Genomic DNA, 8,620 nt, shown 5'->3' on the forward strand with positions numbered 1-8,620 from the left:
ACACTGACTTACAAAAATGGATTATACTAATCCAATGTCTTGTACTGCTTTAGATCAGCATCTGCTATGCTAGATTCAGTATCGGTTTATGCTCTGCAATATACATAAACCCTTATCTAATAATTCGCATATTAGGTCTGCTACCTTCTTTTCATACTTCACATTATTCCATATCAAATATCATATCCTAAATGATCTACAATGATCTCATACATATATGAGTCATATTAGAATCTACCATGTTGGCTTACAAAAGATTTTACAATTAATTACAAAATACATTTATACAAAATTCTTGTCGGTCAGGGTGCCAGTAATCTTCCTTTTCGATGCCGGTGATCTGTATGTCGGTGTAGAGTCTGTCGATGCCGGTGCCTGTGTCTGCCTGCCAGTATCACATGATTGTAAGGTTGCCATCAATGATAATACCTTCAATCACCTACAATGTCTCATTGGAGTGTGCATTTGCCAACAGGTTCTCGCTCAAATCATGTTACCATTATGAGGCCCCAAAATGGGCCCTTTTGGAGAAGACCAAAGTGTTGGGCACCCTGGTCCTTGAGTGTTGAGACATGGACCAACTAGGACTCAAACCTAGGACCTTCCATCATTACTGGAGTGCTCTACCACTGAGCTACTGACCCCTCTTGGACCAGTCCATCACCGGTCCGGGTGTGGCTTATTTCCAACACCAACACCCCCCCTTAAGCCACACCTCTCATGTGCTTGGGGCTCCTAGCCTGGACCTAGCTTTGATACCATCTTGAGACATGGACTAGCTAGGACTCAAACCTAGGACCTTCCATTATTGCTGGAGTGCTCTACCACTGAGCTACTAGCCCCTCTTGGACTAGTCCATCATCGGTCCGGGTGTGTCTTATTTCCAACACCAACACTGAGGACCAAAGTGATCAACACCCTAGTCCTGGACATTAGGGTCCCAAGATCTTGAGGGGAGAAGTGCAGATCATGAAAATTTAAATGAAATACATAGTGTGAGAAGAATCAGGACTTCAATCAGGCCTTAGGGGATGAACACCAAGGTGAGACCCCAAGTGAGGATAGAATTGTAAGCGAGTAAAATTTAGGATGCTACATTTAGCACCCACTTTAGCAGGAGTATGAGACTAGGCATACTCTCTGTAAAGTACAAAATTTTGCATTGAAAAAATTTCATCAAGAAATCAAAGACAAAAAACACACTAAGCCCCCAAGGAGCTTTAGGATCTCACTACTTCAACATCAAGATAAAAGAGACATCATAAAAAAGAGGAAAGAGAGAGAGAGAGAGAAAATCATGATTGTTAGCCTAATAAGGTTCATTTACTATGATCCATGAAAAATAGAAATACCAAATTACAAAGCAAAAGGTTCAATTTGCGAAGTAACTTGAGTATCAAAACATGTGATAGTGTATGCATAAAGTAAAACATTGAGCGAAGTGTATGCCTCCAAGTTAAAGCAACTACATATGCCTTATTAGGAGAAATTTCTTTAAGGTAGCATGCATCCAAAAGAAAAGCATGTTACCACAATGATATGCCCCCAAGAAATGACAAATCAAAGGATAATCCATTCACAAAACATAAAAACACATAAGGGATCCATTAACTCTAGGGTGAATATGCTCTTATGATAAATAATGCATATCATGAAATATTTGTATTGAATTGACCTCATCCCCCAAAGGTAGTGGAAGGGTGAATTAGTTTTCACCAAACTTAAACAAATTAACCACAACTACAGATATGATCATTAACAACAAGAACAAATATAAACACCACAACAACAATACACATAACACACAAATTTTGACGTGGAAAACTCGATTAAGGGAAAAACCATGATGGGAACCTACCCACAATATGATGATACTTTGCAGTAGTATATGTAAATATTACAACGGGGAATGCACATGCATTCAAGCACACTGCCTAGAGTTCACTGCTCAGATACAAGAGAGGGCTACAACCCCCAGAGGAAGAAAGGAAGGCTCACTACCTTACAAAGATTAGACACCAATCAGGATTACATGAATTGAAAGAATAACTTCAAATGGCCGATCACAGTTCCAGCTAAGCACACTATCTACTTTGTAACTCTCTTCTTCACTTCATCACTCTTCTGAAAGATCAAATGCTTGTTCACACATACAACACCCTCTAAGAATGCAGACACACATCTTACATGATTATTACTCTTATTTATACAAATTATCAATGTTAATTTCAAGGTCAGCTCCTCATGAGACCTAATTACAAAATTACATCACACGACACATAAATCAATATGAAAACCAATACAATGTTGGCAAGGACATATCATGGACCTAAATCAAAATCTCAAACATGCAACACCATCAAATATCTCACCAAGATCATCTGCACCATGCAAGAATCATCAGGTTGTCCAGAAGGTCGTATAACACGAGGAATACCACCAGACTAAGAAAATCTTCAATAACACTCACAATGATTAAGGCGGACCAGCAACATGAATAAAACACGATCAAAAAACATCAACAAGCAATGTGAATCATCATCATCATCTCCCTCTTGAAGCTCAAGAACACCAACATAACTTACTGACAAACCAAAAGATATGCTTGTGAAGTTTCAAATCATGAACCACTCGGATTGAGGACATGAATTAACATCTCAAACACGCTCCAAAATCTGCTCAACATAATGAATCAATTCTAGAGAAATACAAACAAGAAATCACAACTCTGCATTATAGAATCAATAGAAAAACCAATCATCACACTCCTCGTAACTTGATCAAATCACCTTCTAGAGAACTGAAACTCATGTTGAATCAACTATAGATACTAATCTCCAAATCCTTAAATCCATAGCAACATATCTGCAATATACAAACCAAACCAACTCTCTACAGCACCAAAGCACAAGAACACAAGAATATGTTGACTTCAATGACAATAACACATTCCAAAAACTCTAATATCTAGCAATCTCCCCCTTTGGAATTGATGGAAACACATGAATGTGAAAAATAATCAATGCAAAGAAAGAAATCGACTCCAACAATCTCCCCTTGAGATAATGCACATAGATCTCTCTACCTTGGATAGATGGAACAATGTTTCACATGCTTCTCTCCCCCTTTGACATCAATGCAAAATGCTCTGAAAACTAAATAACTCTTCCTCAAACAATCACAAACTGAACCACATACTAACTACTCCCTCTGAGTAGCAACACCCACTCATCAATTCTGATATTTGGATAAGACTATGAAGTCCACTAGATTGATGCATCTCAATGCATCTAGTTCACATTAGGAGAGGCAATCACCCATTCATCTTTCTCTTCAATCTTATCAGCCAAGGCTTTCTCTTCAACAACGCGGCTTGTAGAATCAACAAGTACCAAATTATCTTCCTTGATATCAATGAATACCCACTCATCTTTTTTATTCTGTTTCTCAGACTCATCATCTGTCACACCTTCATCAATAGCATAATAAAAGTTCTTCTGATATCTATACTTGGGACTAGGCTTGTAAGGCTTATCATACTTTGACACTCTTTCCAGACACCTAGAAGCAAAATGTCCTATCTTATTACATGAAAACATTTCAAAGGTAACTTCCCTTCATACTTACTGGCTCCCTTAGGCAATCTTTTGGTAATGAGTGCTTGAAGCTCTTGCAATTCTCTTTCCCATTCTTCCATGTCTCTTATTTCCCTTTCATATCTGGAAACCTTAGTGTAACTCTCTCTCGGATCATACTTCTACTTATGGGATATAGTAGCTTTAAATACAGTCTCAATTTTGGTATGTGATTCTCCAAGTTCACTTAATTCAAAAGAAACAAGATTACCAACCAACATGTCTCTTGTCATAGTTGTCATAGTTCGGATCTCATCAATGTTGGACACAAGATGCCACTGAGAGGGGGGGTGAATTGGTTTCCAAAACTCTTAGCCATTTATTTCAAAGAGTGAGTACCGGTTAGCAATGTAAACACTAAATAAAACTACCGGTGAGACAAGGAAATATATCATAATACAACCACACAAAGGGATATCACATAACACCAGTATATACGAGGAAAACCCAAGATGGGAAAAACCTCGATGAGAAAAGTTGCTGGAGTCTACTACTCCAATCTAGCCTCACAATGAAAACACTGGTTACAACATTTAGGGCACCAACCCAAGGAGAACCACCCCTACTAATTTAGGGCACCAACCCCTACTGATTTATGGGCACCAACACAAAGGAGCACCAACCCCTGCACTGAGCTCCAACTCACTAATAACAATACATTATATCAAGATATACAATAGTTGTATCCTGGTTACAAATGGGTTCTGTAACCTCTGCAAGTAGTCTCTCTCTACCAGTTTCTCTCGTACCCAGCTTTATTGGTAGTATTCTCTGTCTTCCACTCTACCTCCTCTATGCCAATTCACACTTCGCTGCCTCACCTGTTCACTCCTATCACCTGTCACACTACCTCCTCCTTGTCTAATCTCTGCTTACTCTCTTCCTCTATCTTCTCAGCTTGTTGCTGCTGCTATACTAGTTTAGGCTCTACCGGTTGTGTCCCTTTTTATCGAGTTACCGGTTACTTCCATAGTACCGGTTAAACCTTGCTCAATCCTTGCCTACTGCTACTTCTTTCCTGCTGGTTCTAACACTACCAGTTTTCTTGACTGATGCACTTCTTGCAACTTACCAGAATCTTAGACCTTTATCGGTTAGTCCCTTGCTAAGCCTTCTTACCTGTTGCACCTTCGAATGCTCAATTTCTTAACTCTCACAATTAGATCAACCCTTTTCTGGCATCACACCTTCTAGCAACATCAATCTATCCGGTCTTTTGCTTGCATACTTATAGCTAAGATTTCTTGCCAAAATGAAACTTCAAACTATTGGCATGCTAGGGTTTCTTCCATTGATCACGAGAAGTATCAGATCCAATCAGATCTCATTCTGGATGAAGATGAACAACCTACAAGCAATCAGACATTTACACCATATCTCCTTTCTTCCAAAGCACGTTTTCTATACTTAGCAAACATGGATAGTCCCTTAGCTTGGCACTTGGTCAATCACCATAAATGGTTCAATGGTTTGCATCACCAACTTTGATCTGCACCTGGACACTACATTGATCAGTGCATCCCATCGATCACCTTTGTTCAACCTTCCTCGAGCTGCACACCTCTGCAACACATCCCTTGATTTACGAGGTTTGTATTTAATGTCGACCGACTCTGTAACAACCTTGTCAGTGCACACTCCATCTATCGCTTCATGCATGTTTTCCACCTAGAGTCCATGTGTCCACACTATCGGCATCCACCTTAGCTCACTATGTTGGTCCGACTTGGTCACTGACCAATTACACACAACCAGTGTATGCTTACTACTACCGGTCCCTCTTTTCCTACCAGTTCTATAACCCTACTGGTATATCTTGCCTTACCGGTTAACGTTCATACCTTTACCTTCCTTGTGTCGGTGGATCATGTCGGCCCGGTCATCACACATACCAATTCTCATCTCTCTGCTATCGGTGTATCATATTGAATAGTCATTGTCCTTACAAATTAGCATGTTCATCTTCATCTGATGAGAGCCTTTCACTTTTGCACTTTCTTGCATACCGATAGCCTTGTTTACTAGTGGACACTACATCTGCCTTCATGTAGGTAACATGCATGATAACATCATCAAACAGTCTTCAAATTTCATTGCATCAATCTACATTTGCATTTTGATTGCACTCTCTATCTATAGCTAAACCTTTCCTTCTTCTTCATTAGCTCGGACAACATCTTAACCAGTTTGCCTAAATGGAAAACACGTCACTACTTACTTTGTCTTTTTTCTCCTGGTAACTCATCATCCATCCTCTTGTTGATCCAGTGCACATCTCTATTTTCTGAAGGCATGTGATATCTCACACTTATCATCCGGTCGGTGGTGGTAGATACATAGTAGCTCACGATCTGCCAATCATCGGTGGGAGAGGATATATGTCACCTGCTGGCCAATGGTGTGACTTCCCTATTATTGGGCAAATGAAACTTCCTTACAATCCTCAACCAAAAATATTTCTTCAGTCTTCTCTTCATCCAGGGACAACATCATTTATTGGTGGGAGTCCTACTAGATGGCATCACACTAGCATACCAGTGGCCTATGCACTCTGCAATCTTACCGGTCATCATCTTACCGGTTAGTACCAACATGTATACTAACATGTTCATCTACTTGTTCACTAGATACCAGTTTCTTCATACCCAACATCAAATTGCATACTGGGGACTCTAGCATGCATACCGGTTGGCCTCAACTACACATACTGTCGGTTGACATCCATGATAGTAATACCTATTGACATCAATGACAACACAATGCCAACAATTAATAGCATAAAATTTGAATTTTTAAGCTGGAGACAAGTATCTCAATACTTTAGCTACAATCTCATCTTCTTTAATGATTCCATTGGCACATCTGATGTTCAGTATAAGATTATTCACTTTAGCCATAAAGGATGAAATATTCTCATCTTCTCCCATTCTCAACAACTCATACTTTCCTTTCAAGCTCTGCAATTTAGCAACTTTCACATGTTTGTCTCCTTCATACAAGGTTTCTACCTTCTCTCAAATATCATGAGCATTCTGCAATCCCATCACATTACTCATCTCTGAATCAATCAGGTCACTTTGCAATGCTTCTTTGGCTCTTATGTTATGTTCAACATCCTTGATCTCATTTGTAGTAACAGGACCATTTTGAGGAACATTGTAGACATTCTTCGTGATCTTCCAATAATATTCTCCAAGACATTTGAAGTGACACTCCATCCGTTTCTTCCATATGGTGTAATTAGTTCCATGAAATCTCAGACTCTCCTTCTTAAAAACTACAGTTTCCATCTTGGATCTCCTCAAACATTCAAGCTTCTTTCAGAGGATCTATCTCTGATACCAATTGTTGGCAGCAACAATGAAGGAAAACTGAGAGGGGGGGGGGGTGAATCAATTTTCACCAAACTTAAACAAATTAACCACAACTTAAGATTTGATCATTAACAGCAAGAACAAAGATAAACACCACAACAACAATACACATAACGCACAAATTTTGACATGGAAAACCCGGTTACGAGAAAAACCATGGTGGGAACCTACCCACAGTATGATGATACTCTGTAGTACAATATATGCAAATATTACAATGGAGAATGCACATGCATTTAGGCACACTTCCTAGAGCTCACTTCTTACATATAAGAGAGGGCTGCAACCCACAGAGGAAGAAAGGAAGGCTCATTGACATCAATCCGGATTACATGAACTGAAAGAATAGCATCTTCAAATTCCTGATCACAATTCTAGTTAAGCACATTGTCTGCTCTGCAACTCTCTTCTTCACTTCATCACTCTTCTGAAAGATCAAATGCTTGTTCACACATACAACACCCTCTAAGAATATAGACACACATCTTACCTAGGGTTAGGTGAAGGCTAGACAAATGGGACTAAGTCAACATTTGGTGTCTTTGGGGAATAAATCAGTTGAGAAGTAAGTTCATGAGCCTTAGTACAACGTATCCATCGATGTTCTCTCACATAATGGTTTCTTTTAGTTTTAGATGAGGGTTGTGAAGGTTTAGGATCAGTAGACATAGGCTTATTTTCTTCCTTTAAAGGAGAAGGAATTGGAGAAGATCTACTTGGTTGAAAAATAGGAGATGCTGGGTGCTTCCCTTTGTAAGATGTAGGAGGTGGGATTGCAACATATATAGGAGGAATAGAAGGTATAGGATGAATACCAGGTCCATCATGAGGAGGAGGAATAGGTCTTGGATCTCTAGGCTTACTCAAAGATAAGATCATCTCATTCTTCCACTTTTGATAATATAGAAAAAGAGCATCACTTTGAGGCTTGAGAGGTTCAAATTGTTTAGGCCAACAATAACCAAGATTGACATCTCCACACCTCACTGTGGGTTGATATATGATATGATTAATTGTTATGATTTTGTCATTATGAGGGAATTTTAAACACTTATGACCTGTATAAGGGATCACTTTCATGGAAGAGAGCCAAGGATGTCCCAACTTTACATGAAATTGATCCAAAATAGGAATAATAGCAAAAGTGTCATCTAAGCTCTTAGTGCCAACCACAACGAGAAGAGTAATGGAACCAATAGTAGGACAAGAGAAACAATCTCACACCTTTACCACTACATCACATTTATCATATGTTACTTTATGCAATTGTAAAGTATATATATATTCTTCAATGATCAAATTCACCATACACGTTGGATCAATGAGCACCCCTCGTGAGAGTTTATCTTTGATAATCACAACGATATATAGTGGACCATTAGGTGCAACAATTGTCTCACTAGGATCAAAGGTAATGCATAGGTCCTTAGGAGGTGTAATTTTGTCAACAAGATTCACCACATTATTAGACTCAATACCAAGGTCATCAATAGAATATGCAAGAGGCTCATATTCAACCACATTAGTAGAATGGGAAGGCAAAGGATTAGTAAAGATTTGGAGGTTTTGACCAGGATATAAGGATTTGTTTCCTTTTTCATTCACACTAGC

At 39.0% G+C, this 8,620-nt stretch overlaps 2 non-coding genes across 2 annotated transcripts; both read right to left on the reverse strand.

The window, feature by feature from the left end:
• Window positions 1-573: 573 nt before the first annotated feature.
• Window positions 574-644, reverse strand: TRNAI-AAU (transfer RNA isoleucine (anticodon AAU)). Its single transcript has one exon. It is a non-coding gene; the product is annotated as a tRNA-Ile (tRNA).
• Window positions 645-771: 127 nt separating this feature from the next.
• On the reverse strand, window positions 772-842 carry TRNAI-AAU (transfer RNA isoleucine (anticodon AAU)). The gene has a single exon. It is a non-coding gene; the product is annotated as a tRNA-Ile (tRNA).
• Between the last annotated feature and the right edge of the window lie 7,778 nt (window positions 843-8,620).

Source organism: Cryptomeria japonica, chromosome 8 (genome assembly GCF_030272615.1).
Source record: "Cryptomeria japonica chromosome 8, Sugi_1.0, whole genome shotgun sequence".
Taxonomy (NCBI): Eukaryota; Viridiplantae; Streptophyta; class Pinopsida; order Cupressales; family Cupressaceae; genus Cryptomeria; species Cryptomeria japonica.